The sequence below is a fragment of the Furipterus horrens genome, unplaced genomic scaffold, assembly GCF_987537825.1.
Source record: "Furipterus horrens unplaced genomic scaffold, mFurHor1.1.pri manual_scaffold_17, whole genome shotgun sequence".
NCBI lineage: Eukaryota > Metazoa > Chordata > Mammalia > Chiroptera > Furipteridae > Furipterus > Furipterus horrens.
The window spans coordinates 44,389,773-44,413,525 of NW_028327187.1; positions in this window are offsets into that span (position 1 = coordinate 44,389,773).

Consider the following 23,753-nt stretch of genomic DNA (forward strand, 5'->3'; position numbering starts at 1 on the left):
CTTTTACTTTTTTTCCTTGTCTGATTGCTGTGGCTAGAACTTCCAGTACTATGTTGAATAAGAGAGATGAAAGTATACATACTTGTCTTGTTCCTGAACTTAAGGGGAAATGATTTTAGTTCTTGCCCATTGAGTATGATTTTGGCAGTAGGTTTTTCATATATGGCCTTTATTATGTTGAGGCATGCTCCCTCTAGTCCCACTTTGCTGAATGTTTTTATCATAAATTGGTGCTGGATTTTATAAAATGTTTGTTCTGCATCTATTGATATGAACATGTAATTTTTGTCTTTCATTTTTTTATGTGATGCATTGCATTTTTTGATTTGCAAATATTGTACCAACCTCGCATCTCTGGAATAAATCCCATTTGATCATGGTGTATGATCTTTTTTAATGTGTCATTGGATTCAGTTTGCTAGTATTTTGTTGAGGGTTTTCACATCTATGTTCATCAGAGATTGGCCTGTAATTTTCTTTCTTTCTTGTGTCTTTACTTGGTTTTGGGATTAAGGTAATAACTGGCATCATAAAAAGGGTTTGAGAGTGTTTCCTCTTCTTGAATTTTTGGAATAGTTTGGGAAAAATCGGTGTTGGTTCTTTGAATGTTTGGTAATTTGCTTGTGAAGCCATCGATCCAAGATTTTCGTGTATTGGTAATTTTTGATTATTGTTCCAATTTCACTAGTTGTTATTGCTCATGTTTTCTACTTCTTCCTGATTCAGTTTTGGAAGATTATGTGTTTCACGCAAGTTGTCCAATTTCTTGGCATATAGTTGTTCATAGTAATTTCTTACAATCCTTTGTATTTCTCTGTGGTATCAGTTGTTATCACTCCTTCATTTCTGAATTTTTTTGAGGTGGTCCTGTCTCTTTTTTTCCTTGATGAGTCTGGTTAATGGTTTGTCAATTTTGTTTATCTATTCAAAGAACTAGCTCCTGGATTCTTTGATCCTTTGAATTTTTTTTTTTTTTTGTCTGTATGTCATTTAATTCTGCTTGCTTTGTGGTTTGTTGTTGTTCCTTTAATTCTTGTAGATGTAAGGTTAGGTTGTTAATTAGAGATATTTCTATCTTATTTAGATAGGCCTGTATTAGTATAAATTTCCCTCTTAGTGCTGCCTTTGCTGTGTCCCATAGGTTTGGAGTTGTTGTGTTTGTTTTGTTTCCAGAAACTTTGATTTCTTCCTTGAACTAATTGCTAACACGTTCATTATTTAATAATCTGTTATTTAGCCTCCATGAATTTGACTGTTTTTGAATTTTTTCCTTGAAGTTGGTTTCTTGTTTCAAGCTGTTGTTAACTGAGAAGGTGATTGATACGATTTCATTTTTCTTGGATTTATAAAGGCTTGTTTTGTGGTCTACCATGTGGTCTATCTTTGAGAATGTCCATGTGTGTGAGAAGATTGTGTATTTTGCTTCTTTGAGGTGAAATGTTTTGTAAATATCAATTAAGTCCACTTGATTTAGAGTGTTGATCAATTCTGCAATATTTTTGTTGATTTTTTGTTTGGAGGATCTATCTATTGTGGAGTGTTAAAATCTCCTATAGTGACTGTATTGCTGTCTCTTTCTTAAATTTTTCCAATATTTTCTATGTATATTTAGGTGCACTTATATTTGGTGCATATATGTTTACAAGAGTTATATATTCTTGTTGGACTACTCCCTTAAGTATTATGAAGTGATTGTGTTTGTCTCTTGTTACTGACTTTGTTTCAAAGTCTATTTTATCTGATATAAGTATTGCTACCCCAGCTTTCTTTTTTCATGCTTATTTGTGTGGAATATTTTTTCCATCCCTTCACTTTCAGCCTGTGTTTATCTTTTATTCTGAGGTGGGTCCCTATTAGGTTTGCTGATCCCAGATTTTTGGTCTGCCAGACACCAGAAGTGTGTTTCTGTGACTTTCTCATGAGGGAAGAGAGTACCGGTCTGTATACCAGTATAGCATATGGATTAATCTCTGGTCTCTGATGACCCCTGAGTCTGTTTATGTTGCTGTCTCCTCAGCAATGGTTAACATATAGGATGGGAGAGAAGACAAAGAAAAAAAGAAAAATAAAATAAAATTGAATATGAAGACAGAGAAAAACTGACAACAAAGAAAAAAAAAAGGATATGCTGAGTGTAGTGGACATGTTTATACAGGTTGTGGAAAGGGAATTTCCAGAGGGTTGGGGGAGCAGTATTTCACAGGTTAAGGTGATTGATTTTCTCCTGGGAGGGTCCAGCTCTTCTCAAAGAAGATAGTTGATGTGGAGCCCATGTATATCAGGGCCCCCCAAATCCCACAGCTGCTCACCCAAGACTCTCCCCAGTGACTCCCACTCCAGACTCTCTTTGTGTGACTCCACTCTGCACTGCTCTCCCTTCACTGGAGTCTAAGGTGGGTAACTGCACACACAAAATCTATGCTTTGATCCATTAAAGGGAGGGGAAGAAAGATGGTGGTTTTGTCTCCAGTGTTTTTGTCTCTCCTCAAGGCAGAGAGTCAGTTTTTTGGTGGGAGATTTCTCCCATCCGGTTGACTAAGGGGCTCAACCCCTACCATTGCCAGCTCTGCTTTGAGAGGCTTCTAGATGTGGATTGAATCTGAAGTAGGGGCACAAAGAGGAAGACACCTGTCCATACTTCTATTTCACATTCACACCTCTTCCCCTCTCTCCCAAATTTAGAGATTGTATCCTGTGTGCATTGTCTTCTTTCAGGTCTCATTTTATCCTAATGGAATGGGGAATAGTCCAGCCACTATATTATAACACAGGGTTGTGGCATGGAGTGCTCACAGTCCTTCCCTCTAGTGAGTCAGCCTTAGGCTCCCACTGCTGAGCCACCACAGTGCTCCCAGGGTGGTCTCTGTCACCAGCCTCCTCAGTCACACTTTGCCCCATTAAGGACTCCCTTGGCACCCTGGATCATGGAGGTGGCCGCTCCCTCCCCAGTAAGTTTCACAGTCTCCAAACCCTAGCTCCTGGTGATGGCCCTGTCTGGGGCGAAAGACACTGAGACAGGCCTGAGCATCCAGGTGCGGGGTCTCTGGAGGCTTCTTCCTGGGTAGGATATTTAAGTTCCTCAAAATGGCTCCCGCCCCAAATCTGCACCCCAGAGGCATTGGTCTGGGCCATGGCAGTGGCAGCTGGTCTGCCAGGAGAGCCCGGCCACACTCTCACATGTACCCGCACACTCCTGCACACACGTGCATTCACACATGCTCTCACTCACTGTCAGCTTCAGTTTTGAGCTGATTGTTCTGTGGTTTAGCTTCAAGAGAAGTCCAGGGCTGGGAGCAAGTGGAAGCAGCTTCCAGCTCCTCTGCAATCATCTTGGAACCCCTTGTTGTGGTATCTAAAATCAGATTCTCTATCTCATCTAGACTTCTCACCTTGAAAATTACAAAATTAACTCTTTCCCTAAATTATGCCGGCATCAGCAAATTAAAATATATGCTGTATATATGCTTAATGGCATTGGATAGGGTGGGAAACTATTATTTAATCAAAGTTTTCAGCAAGAAACCTATGAAAGGGTTATAATCATTTGATGAAAAAAAGAGGCTTACAGAAAAGGCAAAAGTCCTTTCCACAGTAAAACTATTGTACTGAATTCTCAGGTAAAGATAAATTAAACAGACATTCTTAGAATTCGGTTTGAAAACGTGATGTAATTGCCTATATTTAGCTTTTTAAAGGCAGGTCATCATGACTAGAATATTTTTGTGACACTCGATTATTTGACATGTTCAAGTATTCCTAAAATACTTCATATTAGAGTAAAAAGACATAGACTTAGGTTTGAATTTAGCTTCTAAAACTTACTAATAACATGGCCTTGTGCAAAAGATTTAACCACTTTGATATGTAATTTCATTATTTTTAAAATGAGAATGATAAAACATCCCTCAAGGGTTAAGGGGAATCTATGAGGTAACTAAATTGTTTTGTAAACTTTAAGCTGCTATCTGAATGTTATTTTATGTAGTTATTATAAAACCATGGGTAGATTATAATAATGACAACACTGTGAAGTATTATAGCACAATACATATTGAGGCAAAGTCTTTATGATACTGATATGTCTAATTTGCACTTGATATTTAGACTAGGGCACATCAAAAATAAAGACTAAACAGTATTGTGTTAGAAAAAATAAAGTAAAATAGCATAATTAAGGTAATACGTGCACAAGATACAGGTTACCTATTAGATGAAGTGTGAATGTCAAGAAAGGTTTTTACATGGAATACACATCTATTATTTGGCTATATGTTAAAGAGTATTTTTAATGTTATTAAAAATAATAATGTAACCCTGGCCAGTGTGGCTCAGTTAGTCGAGTATTGTTCCATAAACCAAAGGGTCACTGGTTTGATTTCTGGTTAGGGAACATGCCTGGGTTGTGGGTTTGGTCCCTGGTCTGTGCGCATTCAGGAGGGAACCAATCAATGTTTCCACATCAATGATTCGCTCCTTTTTTCTCCCTCCCTTCCACTCTCTTTAGAATCAATAAAAGAAAAAAATTAAAAAATGTAATGTACATGGTCACAAACTAGTCTAGTTTTATTCTTTTGCATGTGGCTTTCCAATTTTCCCAGTACCATTAAGAGGTTTTCTTTTCTCCATTGTGTGTTTTTGGCTTTTTTTCAAAAATCCTTTGCTCATATACTTGTGGCTTGTTTCCGAGCTCTCAGTTCTGTTCCATTGGTTGGTGTGTCTGTTTTTCTGTCAATACCATGAAGTTTTGATTGTCATTGCTTTGTTGTATAATTTTAAATCAGGTAGTGTGATACCTCTGGCTTTTTTCTTTTTTTCCTCAGGATTGCTTTGGTCATTTGGAGTCTTTCATGGCTCCACACAAATCTGGTGCCTTTTTGTTCTATTTCTTTAAAGAATGTCATTGGGATTTTGATTAGGATTGCATTAAATCTGTATATTGCTTTGGGTAATATGGTTTTCAAAACTATGTTGATGCTTCCAACCCATGAACACAGAGTATCACTGTGTCTTTTTCAATTATTTTAATAATACTTTGTAGTTTTAAGTTATAAGTCTTACACATCCTTTGTTAAGTTTATTCCTAGACATTTTATCCTTTTGGTTGCAGTTATAAAAGGAAATTTTCATTTCTTTTCCTGAAGTTTTATTGTTAGTATATAGGAATGTAATGAGTTTATATATATATTGATTTTCTGTCCTGTAACTTTACTGTATTTGCTTATTCTAATAATTTTTCATGGAGTCTTTAAGATTTTCTAAACAAAGAGTCATGCCACTTGCAAAAAGTGAAAATTTTACTTCTTCATTCCAAATCTGAATGTGTTTTATTTATTTTTTCTTGCCTGACAGTTTGCCCCCATGTACAAAAATTAACTGAAAATGGATCAAAGACAAAAATATAAGATTGGAATAAATTTCATAGAAGAAAACATTGGTACTAAAGCCATGGACCTTGTTCTTAAGGAAGATTTTATGAATTTGACCCTAAAGGCAAAGGAAGTAAAGGCAAAAATAAATGAATGAGACTATATCAAGCTAAACACCTTCTACACAACAAAAGAAACGAAAACGAACAACAAAACAAAAAGGCAAATAACTGAATGGCAGAAGGTATTTGCAAACAATAGCTCAGACAAAGGGTTAATATCCACAATGTATAAAGAACTCATAAAACACAGCAACAACAAAAAAACACAAACAATCCAATTAAAAAATAAGCAGAGGACCCAAACAGACACTTCTCCCAAGAAGACATATAAATGGCCACCAGATATATGAAAAGATGCTCAACTTCACTAGCTATTAGGGAAATGCAAATCAAGGCTACAATAAAATACCACCTCACACCTGTGAGAATAGTTATTATTAACATGCAAGTAATAACAAGTGTTAAAAAGAGAATACTCATTCACTGCTGATGGGAATGTAAATGGGTACAGCCACTATAAAAAAAACAGTATGGAGCTTCCTTAAAAAGTTAAGAATAGAGTTAGATATGAGCCAGAAACCCCTCTCCTGGGTATCTACATGAAAAATTAGAAAACCTTTATTTGTAAAGATATGTGTGCCTCTATGTTCATTGCAACATTGTTCTTAGTGGCCAAGACATGAAAACAGCCAAAGTGCCCTTCAACAGATGATTAGATAAAGAAGATGTGGTACATATATACAAGGAAATACTACTCAGCCATAAGAAAAGATGAAATACTGCCACTGGAAATAACATGGATGAATCTTGAGAATATCATGCTAAGTGAAAGCTAGTCAGTCAGAAAAAGTTAAGATCCATATGATTTCACTCATCTGTGGGATATAAAACTGAAAGCAACACATTAACAAATAAAAAAATAAACAAAAACTCATAGACACAGACAGAAGGGGAAGGGATGAAAATAAAGTGTAAAGGGGACAAATATATGGTGACAGTAGATGATTTGATTTGAGTGGTGGGCACACAATGCAATATACTGTTTATGTGTCATAGAATTGTACACTTGAAACATATAATCTTATTAAACAATGTCACCTTAATAAAGTTTTTACAAAAATAATAATATGGTAAGTAATATCTAGAAAGACTCTGAAAGGTTACTGCTTTGGGTGTTAGAAATAGACTACTTGTAGAGATAAAAAAAAAAGAGTAAGATTATATATATATATATCCCAGTAGAAATGATAAACCTCTCTGCTTAAAAAAACACTTGCAATATGAACTTATTACTCCTGATATTAAACCCTGGCTGGTTTGGCTCAGTGGATTGAGCGTCGGCCTGCGAGCTAAGTGTCGCTGGTTCGATCTTCCAGTCAGGGCACATCAGAGAAGGAAAACTCTGACTCCAAAAAACCTCCGCTGCCTTGCGGCATACCTCTTCAGGGGAAAGGCTAAGGGAGTAAACCCCGACAGAAAATCCGGAGCCGGAGTCCCTAAGGCGGTTTGACGTTGTAGTCAACACCGGCAACTCCTGCGGCGCACCTGAAGCCAAGCTGTATTGACTCCGTCTTTCCCTTGGACCCTTCAGTTGCGAAGAGAGTGGGGGTCTGCTGCATGGGCAACAGCAGACCCTCCATATCACCCTGCCCAGGCTCTGTAGCTTCAGCTCCACTGGAGAGGACACTCCAGCGTCATCGCAAGATGTCGATTCAACACGGGAGGAGACAGATACCGTGTCACTCCCGAGTCGGACTGCACAGCCATTCTCGGCGGTGCAGATAGACTCTTAAGAAGCTACACCATCGTCTCTCGAGACGGACGGCTGCCAACGACGACGACTCCTGATATTAATAGAAAAAAAACTGAGACATTTTTTGAGTATTAAGTACTGTTTTTTTTATTAATTAAAAGAGAAAAGGGAAATTTGTATTAAATTAAAACCAATGCTTATATAATTATTCCAGAAATCAATAAAATTTAGTCTTGGAAAGATCTTCATCTAGTTAGTAAAATCAAAAGGGAAATCTAAAGCCAGGAAAAGTGAGATTCTTGCTTATGATCCCACAGCTACTTTGTGCCAGATCTGGGAGTAAGACCCAGGCATTTTGCTTCTGGTCTTCTGCCGTTTTCATTAGAGTATGGTGCATTACTTACACACATGACATAAAAAAATTTATGAGGTATCTGTTATTGTATCTACAATATATACAGGCCATTTCAAGTATAGTTTTTAGAAAGCCAAGTTACTTTATTCATTTGTTTCTGAAATCATTATCATCATATGTTTTAGAGCTGTATTTCCCTATATAGTAGCCACTAGCTATATATGGGTATTAAAATTAAAATGGAAATTAACTAAAATTTTTAAATCTCTCAGTGACACCAGCTACATTTTAAGTACTTAATAGATGCACATGGCTACTGTTTACTGTAGTGGACCATGAAGACAGAACATTTCAACTATTGCAGGAAGTTCTATTGGTATTTGCAGGAAGTTCTATTGGACAGTGGTGCTTCTAGATCCGTTGGCAGGGAAAAAGAAAAGAACTAGTAGGATTAGCCCTTATGAAATTGACTACTGCTACTACTATTACTGTGTTACAGCTCTTAAAAGCCACCAGATTTCCTTATTTCCAATTCTTCCAAAAAACATGTTATGCATGATTTAAATTTAATTTAAAGTTGAGGAAAGCTAAATTACTGTTTAGCATCAAAAAACTATTATGAAGCTTAAATTCAAATGCAGGTCTCTATCTTCCCACGTGTTTCAAAGCCTTGATTTCCTTATGTATAAGTGGCAATAATAATAGTATAACCTCATGCAGTTGTGGTGAAGATTAAATAGATTAAAGGTAATAGTGTATGTATTGGGTCTGATATCAAAATGAGTAGTTAATAATGGTAGCAATTATTAATGACTTATAATAGTAAATTATGACTCATTTTTAAGGATTTAAAATTCTGGGAATTAAAATGTCTTAACCACCCAAGATAACGATAACATATTATTACATTTTTGTTGCATTTCACTCTTTGCAAAAAAGATTACATGTAATATCTTCCTTTGATTCTCACAGCAGATAAAAAAATTTCATGGTTAGAGAGATACAATAACTTGCATATAATTAATGAATAGTAAATAGGAATCTACATCCAGTTTCTCTGAAGCCTAGTCTTCCACAATGATAAGCTAATACTAATGACAGAATTTTAGAAACTATCTTAGTAAGCAAATAAAGCGACTATTATTGACCATAATATGTTAGAGCCAAACCTTGAATTAATCACTGTTTACTCTCTTTCTGCAGTTTGGTGTATACATAATAAAATAGAATCTGTCAGATTCAGGACTGCTGGTTCTCAGTTGTAGTGAGAAAAGGAGATTCAAATTATTTTCTTATAAAATTGCAATTTTTTATTTTTCTTTAAAAATAAAATTTTCTGCAAATACCTTTTATCTGAAGGAGGAATAGTTTATTCACTATTATTATTTCAAAGGTCATTTTTTACATGCAAATTCTCAGATTGTTCTTTACCACCTGACATATCTTGATTTTTCATAGATTTACCCTTGTCATCATTTACTAAATTCAAAATGTTATCAGAGGAATTTGGCATGCTTGTTTGTAGCAATCAATATAGTCATATCAACTTAACTAAGAAAAGTGATTTCTGATCTAGGACCTAAAAGAGGTTATTTAACATCACAGTTCAAACTATCAATAAAAAACTAAGATATACTACATGTACAATGAGGTGGGGATTGACTGTGGGAGAAGGAGTGGGCTGGGTGGGGTGGGGAGCAATGGGAAGAAAAGTGGGACAACTGTAATAGAAAAACAATAAATTAATTTAAAAAATAAAAAATATATAAAAATAAAACTAAGATATACTGTTATTAAAATCTATTGTTAAAACTTATTTCCTCATAAACTGTTGAGAAGTACAAATAAAACTCCTTTCATTAATGTTAACCCCTACAGCAACTGGCACAGGAGCCCAACCCAGCATGGTATTTGACTTATTCCTGTTGTGAGTTACAAACCCAAGCCATCAACTTTTAAACATACAGGAGGAAACTGGGAGTTTTAACTTTAAAAATGTTGAGCTTTTACATTAATGAATATCATGAAGTAATTGCAAATTGATGATTTTGAAAACTACATAATGGCGTTTGAACATTCTAGTAAGCTAGAACATAAGTCTGACTGGAAATATAAATTAGTTGACAAGATTTCATTGAAAGATAATTTGGTTCTGTGGTTGCCAACCCACACTGAGTGGTGCTGGAGACAAAACAACACACACACACACACACACACACACACACACACACAAATAGACCATATACACATCATCAGAAACAGTGTCAACCATGTTAGCCTTGCTAGTCTATAAACTTTTAAAGAGATACAAATAACGTTTGAGGAAAATGGAATCTGGTTAGAAAGCTGAAGGATTTTAAAAAATATATCAAAATGTTGTACTTCTATTAGCTAATTTTACTTTTTTAATTTATTGATTTTAGAGAGATCTAGAAACATCTATTTGTTGTTCTACTAATTTATGTATTCATTGGTTGATTCTTGTATTGCCGTGACCAGGTATCAAACCCACAACCTTGGTGTGTTGGGACAACTATAACAACTGGGCAACCTCGTCAGTGCCCTATCAGCTAATTTTTAATAACAACAAAAGAAATCCCTAATTCATATTGATTTTGCGGCTGTCTATATTAATTATTCATAAGGTTGCTATAGATAAACAAGAGAACCTGGTATTTGATTTCTGTTTTCCATTATGCTCCCCACTGCCTATAATTCTGAGGTGATCATTTGGCCTTTCCCTTTATAGCCAATATTCTGGCTGAACCAAGCTAGATATTTCTAAAAATTAATGACAAGTTCAGAAAGAAAACACCAGGGGTTTTTCTCTCCTCAAGACAACTTTAAAATTCACCTATATTATTGATTAGTATAATAACCCCAAGTACGATGTTAAAAATCAAGCTCCTCTGAGTCCAATTAGTAACACTTACAACAGAGTTAATCTACAGGGGAAATACTAGAATATGAATTTATATTACATAGCTTTTCCAAATGAAGTCAACATATTTGAATAAAATTGCTTTATCTGACTAATTTAATTTTATCTGTCATTACTGTTTCCTTACCTGGAGTAAAAACAAAATATTTCAGAGTGTGAACATGACTTGGGCTACTAACAACCATACCTGGTATAATTTTTGAGACATTTCTCCAAATATACCATAAGCATTGTGAAACAATTTTCACATTTGAATTTTATTATCAGAATCTCTTTAAAAACTGTTAATACTTGTATCTTCCCCAAATACGTCTTTACCATTATATAGTCCTGGTGATTTTGAAGTTATAGACTGGGCATCATATAAAATAATTATGACATACCTAAAACTTAACATAAAATTTTTTGCAATGGTAGCAGATTTACATTATTTACTACATTTAGATAAAGTAAAACATTAGGCAATACAATTTAGGAAAAATCAGTAACTTACCATAAGCATTCATTCATTCATTTATTCTAGTGATCTGCCAAAATAAGAAATTCCATAGAAATCAGAAGACATTTGGATAATATATTTTGAAAGTGTGACATGTAGGATACCAACGTCTTATAGGATAAAATTTATGTACATCTGTAATATTAATGAGGAATCTGATTATCTTGGTGACAAAATAAAGTTAATCTTTATATTTTGGTATATTGCATATTGTATAACATAAACTATGTAATGTTCTAAACTGATTTAAAAGAAAAAACAATTTTGGCTTAGTTTTCCAAGAACAGTGAAAATAGCACAATGGTATATTAATCTCCCACAGATACCAATTATAAAATCCACTCTTATACATTATAGGTCCATGAGTGTGATTATCGTGATGAGTATATGTGGTTTGTGTCCATGTGGCTGGGGGGAGGGTTATGAGAGAGACTGAGACAGAGAAGAGACAAAGAGATTGGTCTATTCTTTTCTTTATTTTTTTAAAATTTTTTTATTTTGGTTTTTCAATTACAGTTGTCCCCTTTTCCCCCAATTTCTCTCCCCCACCCAACCCACCCCCTCTCCCGAAATCATATCCCTCCCCGTTGTCCATGTCCATGAGTCTTTCAAACAGGCTCTTTAATTAAACCCTTCCCTTACTTATCCCCCTTCTCTCCCTCTCCCCTCCCCCCTATTGACTGCTATTCTGCTCTTTGTTCTATTTAGTTCCTTTGTTTGTGTTGTTCTTTAGTTTCCTGTATTAGGTGATATCATATGGTATTTTTCTTTCTTTGCCTGGCTTATTTCACTAAGCATAATTCTCTCTAGTTCCATCCATGTTGTTGCAAATGGCAGGAGTTCCTTCTTTCTTTCTGCTACATAGTATTCCATTGTGTAAATGTACCACAGTTTTTTGATCCACTCATCTACAGATGGGCACTTAGGTTGTTTCCAGCACTTAGCTATTGTAAACAGTGCTGCAATGAACATAGGAGTGCATAAGTTCTTTTGAATTGGGGTTTCAAGATTCTTCGGGTATAATCCTAGTAGTGGAGTCGCTGGTTCAAAAGGCAGTTCCATTTTTAATCTTTTGAGGTAATTCCATACTGTTCTCCATAGTGGCTGCACCAGTCTGCATTCCCACCAACAGTGCAGTAGGGTTCCCGTTTCTCCACATCCTCGCCAGCACTTGTTGCTTGTTGATTTGTTGATGATGGCCATTCTGACTGGTGTAAAATGGTATCTCATTGTGGTTTTTATTTGCATCTCCCTGATGGCTAATGATGTTGAGCATTTTTTCATGTGTCTATGGACCTTCTGTATGTCCTCTTCGGAGAAGTGTTTGTTCAGGTCGTTTGCCCATTTTTTAATTGGGTTGTTTGTTTTCTTGATGTTGAGTCGTATCAGCTCTTTATATATTTTGGAAATCAGTCCCCTGTCTGTGATGTCATTGGCAAATATGTTTTCCCATATGGTTGGTTTCCTTTTCATCTTGCTGATGTTTTCTTTTGCTGAGCAGAAACTCTTCAGTTTGATGTAATCCCATTTATTTATTTTTTCCTTTATTTCTCTTGCTTTAGGAGATGTATCCGTGAAGAGATTGTTACGTGAGATATCTGATATTTTCTTGCCTATGTTTTCCTCTAGGACTTTTATGGTGTCACGGCTTACATTTAAGTCTTTGATCCATCTTGAGTTTATTCTCGTGTGTGGTGTAAGTTGGTGGTCTAGTTTCATTTTTTTGCAGGTCCCTATCCAGTTCTCCCAGCACCATTTGTTAAAGAGGCTCTTCTCACTCCATTTTATGTTCCTTCCTCCTTTATCAAAGATTAGTTCACCATAGAGGCCTGGGTTTATTTCTGGACTCTCTATTCTGTTCCACTGATCTATATGTCTGTTCTTATGCCAGTACCATACTGTTTTGATTACAGTGGCTTTGTAGTATTGTTTGATATCTGGTGTTGTGATTCCTCCTGCTGTGTTCTTCTGTCTCAAGATTCCTTTTGCTATTCGGGGTCTTTTTTGGTTCCATATGAATTTATGGAGTATTTGTTCTAGGTTTGTGAAATATGTCATTGGTATTTTAATAGGGATTGCATTGAATTTGTAAATTGCTTTGGGTAGTATGGCCATTTTGATGATGTTGATTCTTCCCATCCAAGAACATGGTATTTGCTTCCATTTATTTGTTTCTTTCTTAATTTCTTTCTTCAATGTTATGTAATTTTCAGAGTACAGGTCTTTTATCTCTTTGGTTAAGTTTACTCCTAGGTACTTTATTTTTCTTGTTGCTATAGTAAATGGTATTTTCTTTTTTGTCTCTGTCTCTGCTATTTTATTGTTGGTGTACAGAAATGCCTTAGATTTCTGTATATTTATTTTGTACCCTGCAATTTTGCCAAATTCACTTATTATATCGAGTAGTCTTTTAGTGGAGTTTATAGGATTTTCTAGGTATACTATCATGTCATCTGCATATAATGAAAGTTTCACTTCCTCTTTCCCAATTTGGATGCCTTTTATTTCTTTTTCTTGTCTGATTGCTGTGGCTAGGACTTCCAACACTATGTTGAAAAGGAGTGGAGAGAGTGGACAACCTTGTCTACTTCCTGAGTTCAGGGGGAATGCTTTCAGTTTTTGTCCATTGAGTATGATGTTGGCCTCAGGCTTCTCATATATAGCCTTAATTATGTTAAGATATGCTCCCTTTATTCCCATTTTGCTGAGTGTTTTCATCATAAATGGGTGTTGTACTTTATCAAATGCTTTTTCTGCATCTATTGATATGATCATGTGATTTTTGTCTTTCATTCTGTTTAGGTGATGTATTATATTTATTGATTTGCGAATATTAAACCATCCTTGCATCCCTGGAATGAAGCCCACTTGATCATGATGTATGATCTTTTTGATATATTGCTGGATCCTGTTTGCCAATATTTTATTGAGGATTTTAGCATCGATGTTCATCAGTGATATTGGCCTGTCGTTTTCTTTCTTTGTTGTGTCTTGCCCTGGTTTGGGGATTAGGATAATACTGGCTTCATAGAAAGAGTTTGGTATTTTCCCCTCTTCTTGGATTTTTTGGAACAGTTTGAGGAGGATAGGAGTTAGTTCTTCCCTGAATGTTTTGTAGAATTCGCCTGTGAAGCCATCCGGTCCAGGGCTTTTGTGTGCCGGGAGATTTTGGATTACTGTTTCAATTTCCTTTTTTGTTATTGGTTTGTTGAGACTTTCCACTTCTTCTTGATTTAGTTTTGGAAGGTTGTATGTTTCTAGAAATTTGTCCATTTGTTCTAGATTGTCAAATTTCTTGTCATACAGTTGTCTGAAGTAATTTCTAACTATCATTTGTATTTCTGAGGTATCAGTCGTGATTTCTCCTCTTTCATTTATGATTTTGTTTATTTGTGTCTTCTCTCTTTTTTTCTTGATTAGACTGGCTAGAGGCTTGTCGATTTTGTTGATTTTTTCGAAGAACCAGCTCCTAGTTTTGTTGATCTTTTGGATTGTTTGTTTAGTCTCTATGTCATTTAGTTCTGCTCTGATCTTGATGATTTCATTCCTTCTTCTTGCCCTAGGCTTTGTTTGTTGTTGTTGTCCTAGTTCTTGTAGCATTGTGGTTAGGTTTTTTATTTGAGATTCTTCTAGCCTTTTCAGATATGCCTGTATTGCTATAAACTTCCCTCTCAGGACTGCTTTTGCTGTGTCCCACAGGTTTTGGGTTGTTGTGTGCTCATTATCATTAGTTTCTAGAAATTTCTTGATTTCTTCTTTGATGTCATTGTTAACCCATTCATTATTTAATAGCATGTTATTCAATCTCCATGAGTTTTGGTGTCTTTGATTTTTTTCTCTGAGGTTGATTTCTAGTTTCAGGGCATTGTGATCTGAAAAGATGCTTGATATGATTTCAATTTTCTTGAATTTGTTGAGGCTTGTTTTGTGACCTATCATGTGGTCTATCTTTGAAAATGTCCCATGTGCACTTGAAAAGAATGTATATTTTGCTTCTTTGGGGTGAAAAGTTCTATATATATCAGTTAGATCCATGTGGTTTAGTGTGTTGTTCAATGCCTGTATATCCTGGGTGTTTCTTTGCTTTGATGATCTGTCTATTGTTGATAATGGAGTGTTGAAGTCCCCTACTATGAGTGTGTTGTTGTTGATATCCTTTTTGTGGTCTTCTAGTATTTGCTTTATGTATTTGGGTGCTCCTATGTTGGGTGCATATATGTTTATCAAAGTCATATCTTCTTGATGGATTGTTCCTTTAAGTATTATGGAATGTCCTTCTTTGTCTCTTTTTATTGTCCTTGCTTTGAAATCCATTTTGTCTGATATGAGAACTGCTACCCCGGCTTTTTTTTCCGGTCCGTTTGCTTGGAATATTTTTTTATATCCCTTTACTTTCAGTCTGTGTAAATTTTTTGTTTTGAGGTGTGTTTCTTATAGATAGCAAATATGTGGGTCCTGTTTTCTTATCCATTCCGTTACCCTATGTCTTTTAATTGGAGCATTTAATCCATTTACATTTAAGGTTATTATTGACGTGTATTTATTCATTTCCCTTTGTACCTCTGTTCCTCTCCTCTCTTGTTTTTTTCTTCTTTTTTTTTTTTTTAGAACAGTCCCTTTAGCATCTCTTGCAATGCTGGTTTGGTGGAGATGTATTCTTTCAGCCTTCCTTTGTCTGAGAAACTCCTTATTTCACCTTCTATTTTGAATGAGAGCCTTGCTGGGTAGAGTATTCTTGGTTGTAGGCCTTTGTTTTTCATTGCTTGAAATATTTTTGACCATTCCCTTCTGGCTTGTAATGTTTCTGTTGAGAAATCAGTTGATAGTCTTATTGGAGCTCCCTTGTATGTTATTTGCTGCTTTTCTCTTTCTGCTTTTAGGATTCTCTCTTTGTCTTGGAATGTTGCCATTTTAACTATGATGTGCCTTGGAGTGGGTTTTTGGGGGTTCCTCTTGATTGGAACTCTCAGTGCTTCTTGGACTTGCATAGCTTTTTCTCTCATCAGGTTCAGAAAATTTTCTGTCACTATTTCTCCTATCAGATTTTCAATTCCATGTTCCTTTTCTTTTCCCTCTCGTATTCCAATGATCCTTAAATTATTTTTCCTAATGCTATCCTGTAATTCCCTTACATCTTGTTCATATTTTTTTAATCGTTTTTCATTTTGCTGTATTGTCTGGGAGTTTTTCTCTACATTATCTTCTAACTCACTAATCCGATCCTCTGCTTCGTTAAGTCTGCTTTTGACTGATTCTACTGTGTTTTTCAGTTCAGAGATTGTATTCTTAAGTTCTTCCTGGTTCCTGTTAACAATTTCTATGTCTTTTTTTATGCTGGTGTAGTTCTCTGCAAGTTCCCTGTAATTTTCTTGGATCTGCTGGTAACTTCCTTGAAGGTTGTCATAGTTGATTTTAAGGATGTCGAGTATATTGAGCTTCTTTACCACCATTGTTTTGAATTCCATGTATGACATTTGGGCTATGTCTATTTCGTCTATCTCTCTTTCTGAGGATTCCTCTTTACTTTTCATTGAGGGGTTATTTTTGCGTCTTACCATGTTGGATTCTTTTTGTTTTTATTTATTTATTTATTTATTTATTTATTTTGGGGGGGTAGTCTGCTTTGACTTCCCTCCTTTGTGGTGTAATATTCTTTATCGAAGGTCTGGGAGTTTCAGTGTTGCAGTCTCTTTGATATCCTGAGCCTGATGGTCTTGAGTTACCCTTTATGTCGTTTGTTTATGCTGTTCGGTTATATTTCAGATGTTCTTTGATAGGATCTTCCTTCTGGCTACTTGGTTGAGAGTCACTCTATCTGCTTTGTCTTGAGTTCTTTTGTGGATATGCTGTTAAAGACATAAACACACAGCCCAGGCAGGAGACCCACACCCTCAGAAAGTATCCCCCACTCTATCCTGCTATCATTAGCCAACTAGCCCGTATTAATATAAATGTAAAGAGATTTGAGCTTTTATACTATAAGAAGAATAGATAAGAGTTGTTGGGGGGAGGAAAAATATAATTTTTGATAGAGGGGTTGATAGATTAATAATAGTTGAGACTGTGCAAGCCAGTTAGTAATATTTACATTGTATGTTAATAAAAATAGAAGAAAAGGATAGAAAAATACATAGTATAGTAAGAAAGTGGGATTGTATTGTATTTGGGTTTATATAGTAATTATATTATTTAGAGTGGTAGGGGGGCTAAGCTAGACACACAAACGAATAAACCACGATTAAAGAGAAAGGATGACTTCCCCTTGTGGGAAGGCCACCCTCCCCTCCACATCCCCACTCTTATTAGGGATTTCTTGACCCACGGGTAGGTAGGACGACGACCATGTCCAGCTTGAAGCAGCTAGAGGAGCTCGAGACCTTCATCCATTGTCCTTTATAAGATTGTAAAGGGTCTTAAGTCTGAGAGGGAGGAATTGTTATTTTTTATTGTTAAAATATTTAACTAATTAATTAATTAACTTTAAAAAAAGAAGAAGAAGAATATATGAAAGGGTGAGGCGGGAGAGCTTGTATGTACGACCCATGGGCATGGACTTGGAGAGGGGATTGTCGGGGAAGGGGGGTGCTGGGCGGAGGGGAGCAAAGGGGAAAAAAAAATTGGAACTATTGTAACAATATAATCAATAAAATATACTTAAAAAAAAAAAACAAAAAAAAAAAAAGAAAGTGAAGGTCAAGTTTGTATCATGTCATAAAATAAAAAACCTAGTTGCCAGAATAGAGATGTCACTAAAGAGACAAAAAAAAAAAAAAAAAAAAAAAAAAAAGAGAAAGGATGAGAAGGAGAGGTTATATGCAACACGTTAGAGATAAAGTTTGTTGTTATTGGAAGAGGTGAAGGAAAAACACCCCCCCAAAAAAACCCCAAGAAAATAGAAGAAAGAAAAGAAGAGAGAAAGAGAAGAAAATAAAAAATTTACCACCCCCCCCCAAAAAAACCCCAAAAGGGAAGAAAGAAAGGAACAAAGAAAGATAGAAAAGAAAGAAGAAAGAAAGAAAGAAAAAAGAGAGAAAAAAAATTGAAAAAAAAATATATACCCCCCAAAAACCCCCCAAAAAAACCCCAGGAAAAGAATAAAGAAAGAAGGAAAGAAAAGAAATAATTAAGAAGAAAAAAAGAACAAGGGAGAAAAAATTTGGAAAAAGAAAAAAAAAAGTGATGTTTTTACTCCGTTTTAGCCTTGGTGTGTTGCCTTCTTCTTCTGGGTCCGCAGCTGGTCTAGTGTGGCAGGTCAGAGGTTCTTGTTTTTTGCAGGACTGGTGTGTGCCCCCGGTTGCCGCTATGGTGCGCGCCCGTGGTTGCCGGCACGGCGCGCTCCCTTGCTGCTTGCTGGAGCCAGTTGAGGTGCCCTTGCGCGCAAGCCCCTGCGCGCTCGGGCAGCCCGAGAGTTTGCCCCGCGGTTGGAGCCCACTGCTGCCGGGCCGCAGCGGTTCCCCGTTCGCGCCGAGGTGTCCCTGCCCACGCAGGCAGCCCGAGCTCTTTCCCTGGGATAGGCTCCTGCTTTCGCTGGGCCGCGACGGTTCCCCGTTCGCGCCGAGGTGTCCCGGCCCCTGCGGGCTGCCCGAGCGCTTTCCCCGGGATTGACTCCTGCTTTCGCTGGGCCGCGGCGGTTCCCCGTTCGCGCTGAGGTGCCCCTGCCCGCTCGGGCGGCCCGAGCGCTTTCCCCGGGATTGGCTCCTGCTTTCTCTGGGCCGCGGCGGTTCCCCGTTCGCGCCGAGGTGTCTCTGCCCGCGCGGGCGGCCCAAGCGCTTTCCCCGGGATTGGCTCCTGCTTTCGCTGGGCCGCGGCGGTTCCCCGTTCGTGCCGAGGTGTCCCTGCCCGAGCGGGCGGCCCGAGAGCTTTCCCCGGGATTGGAGCCCACTGACCCCGGGCTGAGGTGCTTTCGCGCTCGCGCGCCGCCCAGTGCCCTCAGTCCCGCTGAGCGGAGCTCCGGGAGTTGGTCTCTCGCCTCTTAGGGCAGGGCCAGGGACCCTTGTGCTCAGTGGAATCCAGCGGCCGTGGGTCGCCGCCTCCCGCTGTTCCCGTGCTGCAGCTGCCCGCCTTCCCTCACCCGTCTGGGCGGGCACAAACAGAGCCTGCGCTAGTGGTCTGCTTTCCAGCCTGGGGCCCTGCACCCACGGGAGCTGTCTAGGGGTGTCTGTGCACAGTCCTCTGCGTGTTCAGTGGGCCCTCCCTGTGCCCATTGGGGCACTGATCTTATGTCCGTTGGGGAGTGTCCAAGGGACGCCTGGACTCACGGCCCCGCGCACCTGGACCAGTGAATGAGAGCACTTCCCTATGTGCGCCCCCGCGACCCAATGGTAGGGTTGAGGAGTGGATGAGCGCGCCTCTGCGCCTGGGCTCTTCCAGAACGGCCTACCACCCCCAAACTTTCCTCCCGTCTCCACCGTCCACTAGAGAAAAATATAAAGGAGAATTATGTTCTCACTTGCCCGGCAGCACGCTGTCTCCTGTCCTTCAGCGCCAATGCCACTTGGTCGAGTCCCGTCTCTGCCAGCGGGCAGAGATCCGCTCTCCGCCTGACTCCTCTCTGGGGTAGCCTGTGGTCGCCAAAAATCCTTTGTGTGCTTCCCGCCACAGCTCGGGCAGCGGCCCCAGTCAGGAATCCCGTTTCGTCCCCTTTTTCTCTGCTATCCTCACTAAACAGGTTGTTCCCAGATGGATTTTCTCTAATCCAGCAGTGCCTTGGCTCAACTCCCGCCAATGTCCAGCTGCTCACTGAGATGTTCTGTCTGCAATTAGACCAAACTGCAGATGGGTCTTCGGAGCCTAAAACCGCAACCTCTCCTCACTCCTCCGCCCTATTCTTTTCTTTAACAGTGCATTTGTGAATTCTGGATATTTTACATAGCCAACATTTTCACAAATATCAAAAATAGAAAATTAAAATGTTTCCAGGTTTTGAGACCAATTGTTACCAGACCTTTCATTTTTTTCTCTGATTTTTAGTAAGTGCTATAACCATTCTGTTGATAATCATATATAAACTGGAGACAACAATGAAGTGTAAGGCTTTGCAATTAAAACAAATCTTAAGAAAGTATACCTTTGATACAAGCAACTTTAAAAATAATAAATGATGACCTAGGCAGTAGTCATACCTGTTTTCTGTTGAATATTTCAAAGTGAGGTCATGGGTCACTCAGATTTCTTATTATACAATGTGTACTTTAGAACATACAACATAAACAAATTTTTTCCCTTTAATTTCATTTGTAGCATAAGTTTCCATTTTGTGTGCCAAGCTAGGAATGAATAGACACATAATTTATTCTTCAACCACAAAATCTTAGACACAGTTATGTCAAAGTCAGTCTAATCATGTTATCCACTACATGTTGATGACTATTTTATTTAGGTTATTAAATGGAAGAATTAGATAAATGCCTTACTAATAAGTTCCTAAAATTAATAATCTGATTTCAAAGCACTGTTTTACAGGGAAGTTCTCTGATATTAAATTGTGGTTTATTTGGAATGAATGAACATTTCCTGATTAACCAATTGATATTTCTAATTGCAAAGCTGCATCTGTTCAGCTACATTAAGTAAGAATCTTCTAAGAAATACTGGTCCTTATAGCAGTCTCATGTGCACATGTTAGGCTTCTTCCTTGCCCAGTTGAAGTGTTCTGTCAATGAGATAACTTTCAACACTATGCACAACAGACGTGATTATGGGGATATATACCCCCAGTAAGGATTTCTAGGAGAAAGCTATTTCAGTGTTAACTACTAGTGATATGCTGCTATTATCCATTCAAGAAAAATAATGCCCAATTTTAAAAGGCTGCAATTGAGAACACCATGGGAATGTTAAATTTTCTGTACTATATACCTAGTGCTACATGGTAGCACTCTGCCAATTGATATAATAATAATTTTTTTAATTGGCATTACTTTTTTCTTCCTTAGCCAACAAATCTGTTAAATACACTCCATTTGAATAATTTTGGCTATCTCACAGCTAAACAGCCTTGCTACCTGCATTTACTGTGAGTAGTAGTTTTAATTGACTTTCTTAGTTATTTACTTGAAGTGAAGGATAGTCCTGTCAACATTTTAAACTCAACATGGATGGTACCCAGGTTCTCCTAGCGAAGCATTTGTGATCTGCCAATGAATCAACACAAACGCACAATTCAGACTCCAAAAATGCCCAAAGCAGAGACAAAATGGAGTTCATTGGATGTATACAAACTCTCCACAACTAATTTCTATGAATTACTTCTTAATGCTACCTAATTAATATTTCAAGTTAATCCAATTCAGTGAACATGTTTTGGATTTTTGTGGTGAATGATATATACTTCTTTTTGAGAAAAGTAATTGTACTCCTGGAAAATAATTTTCATTATTCTTCCATTGCCAGGCAATGTACATCTATCATTAATGACAAATACTCAAGTGAATGGGCTATATTTTAAAGTCTTAAGGCAATGCAAGAATAAAATATTTGGAAGTAGAATAACAGAAAATGTAGGAAAGAATCAGAACACCTAACTCATCAGCCACATGACTTTGACACGTAAATTGAAGTCAATGGATTTCAATTTCCCTAATTGTCTAACTCAGAGAGTGATCATTAACAAATTTTATATGTTTACTTTAAAAAATATTTTCACAATGAATAGACAAAAGGCAACTTCATAGGCCACCATTGGGAATGACTATGATTTCAGGTTTCTCCATGGGGACCTTTGTCTTATTTTATTCATAAAAATGTAAATGAAGAAAGCCCAACTGCACTGATGTGTGTATTCATCAGTTTGATGTGAAACTGCCTTGTGATCTGATCTTGTTCATTCTCTCTTGCTTTTGTCAAATCTTTTTTTTTTTTGTATTAAACTTGACTCTTTAGAACATGAATAGAATAATTCTTAAGTGAATGGCACATTAAGTTTTCATAGATACATATGAGTTGCTATTATAATACATTCAGGACTGGGAAGTTCATTTGCTTCATAAGGCATACAAAGCCAACATTTCTAAGAATCATTAAAAGGTGAATTATTACCAATGGAATTGAAATAGTTACTTCAATCAAAACTCAACTCCAATTGCTTATTTACTATTTTGATAAGGCTCTTCTTATTTATAGCATTTCTAAATGATCATTTCCAACTGCACAGACAATGTTATATATTGTCAAGAAATAAGCATATTAGAGATTGGAATAAATGAACAAGATGAGTAAAATGCCTATTATTTCAAACCATTATAGCCAAAATCAAATAAATTGAGATCTGAGTGTAAAAAAGGGAGAAAATTATTTAATCTTATATTCTTGGGAATTAAATTCATCAGGACTAACCATTTTGGGGGTTTAGCATATTAGAACCATTCTAATAAACTAGAGTTTTCAATTAAGAGCAATGGAGATTCTAAGATATAAACTGCACTTAGTGGAGCCAAAAATATTTTAAGCATCTCTTGGGAAGTAATAATCCTCTTTTGCACATTGCAATAACAAGGTGCTTTTAAAGATTATCTTCTAAAATCTTGAAGACATAAATTCAGAATGACTCAGGTGAATTACTCTTAAATGTTCTATGCTTGGGAAGATTAATAATTTTGGTCACATTTTCTGCGGATGTGTCTGCCCCAATTTTCTTTTTCTCTCTGTGGGAAAAAGCTTTAGGATTACGTGCCTTCTTGCAACCCCACAGATCCGGCTAGGTGTTCAGAGCCTCCCATTTCTTTTTTCTCAAGGTAGTGGCCTGAAGTGTTCAAGGTTCTATGCTTTCTCCCAATCTGTCAGAGTTGAACTGACTGCTGGCTGATATTAACGTACATTCAGTAAGTTTGTGCTCCATCTCTGCAGAGCTCACACTCACTGTCTATGGAGGTTAGTGCACATCATGTGTGGGAACATGTGCCTACCAAATGAGGAAGATCACATGTCCTGTCTCAGTCATGTGCATAGTGCTGGAGGTACATGTTAGCCAGTTACAGGGGGGAGGAGCTGTAAACGAGGTGTCCTGTGTCCCGTGGCGTCATGGGAGGGCCTCTTTGTGAAGTCTGTGACCATTTAATAGGATATGTGGTCAATATTTCACATCCATGCTTTGGTTGCTGTGAGACCGTGTTCCTTTCCCCTGACCCTAGCACCCCTCAGATTATTCAGCCTTGAAAATCTCCTCAGTAATCTGGTTGTGGTAAATCAGAAGTTGCTTCTTAGGCAATGTTTTGTAAGGCTGGTGAAGCCCTGTGCTCATGCTGTTCTTCCTTTCCCTGTAAAAAGAAATTGCAACTAAGTTTATCTCTCTTGGCATTGATCTATGTTGTCTTAGGAGAAGATGACATGGGTAAGGTGATTACGTTCTTTCTTTTTTCATGTTTCTTGAAGTCTTGCATCTATTCTCAGAAATTTTGCTCAAGCAGGGTGCTGGAGTCTATCCACTCAAATCCTGAGTTCCCACAGAGGTGTTCTTGTCTATGAACAGTTGTTAAAATTTGACATTTCTATGGGGGGATGGCTGGAGCTCCTATTATGCCTTCTTGCTGATGCTGCCACTGAACAATTATTTCTTTATTTACTGTTTCCTTTTAGGACAATTTTTCAGAGAGTTTTTTTTTTTTAATTTCATCAGTTAATGGGTTTTTCACAGATGAGAAAAGTTGTGAAACTCTTTATGACACCATTACAGAAATATTTTCCTTTTGCTTTCTTTTGATTAATATTTTCATGATATATGTTTTTTTATCTGTTTACTTTCATTCTGCTATTTTATGGTTATATTTGATGTTATTGTTA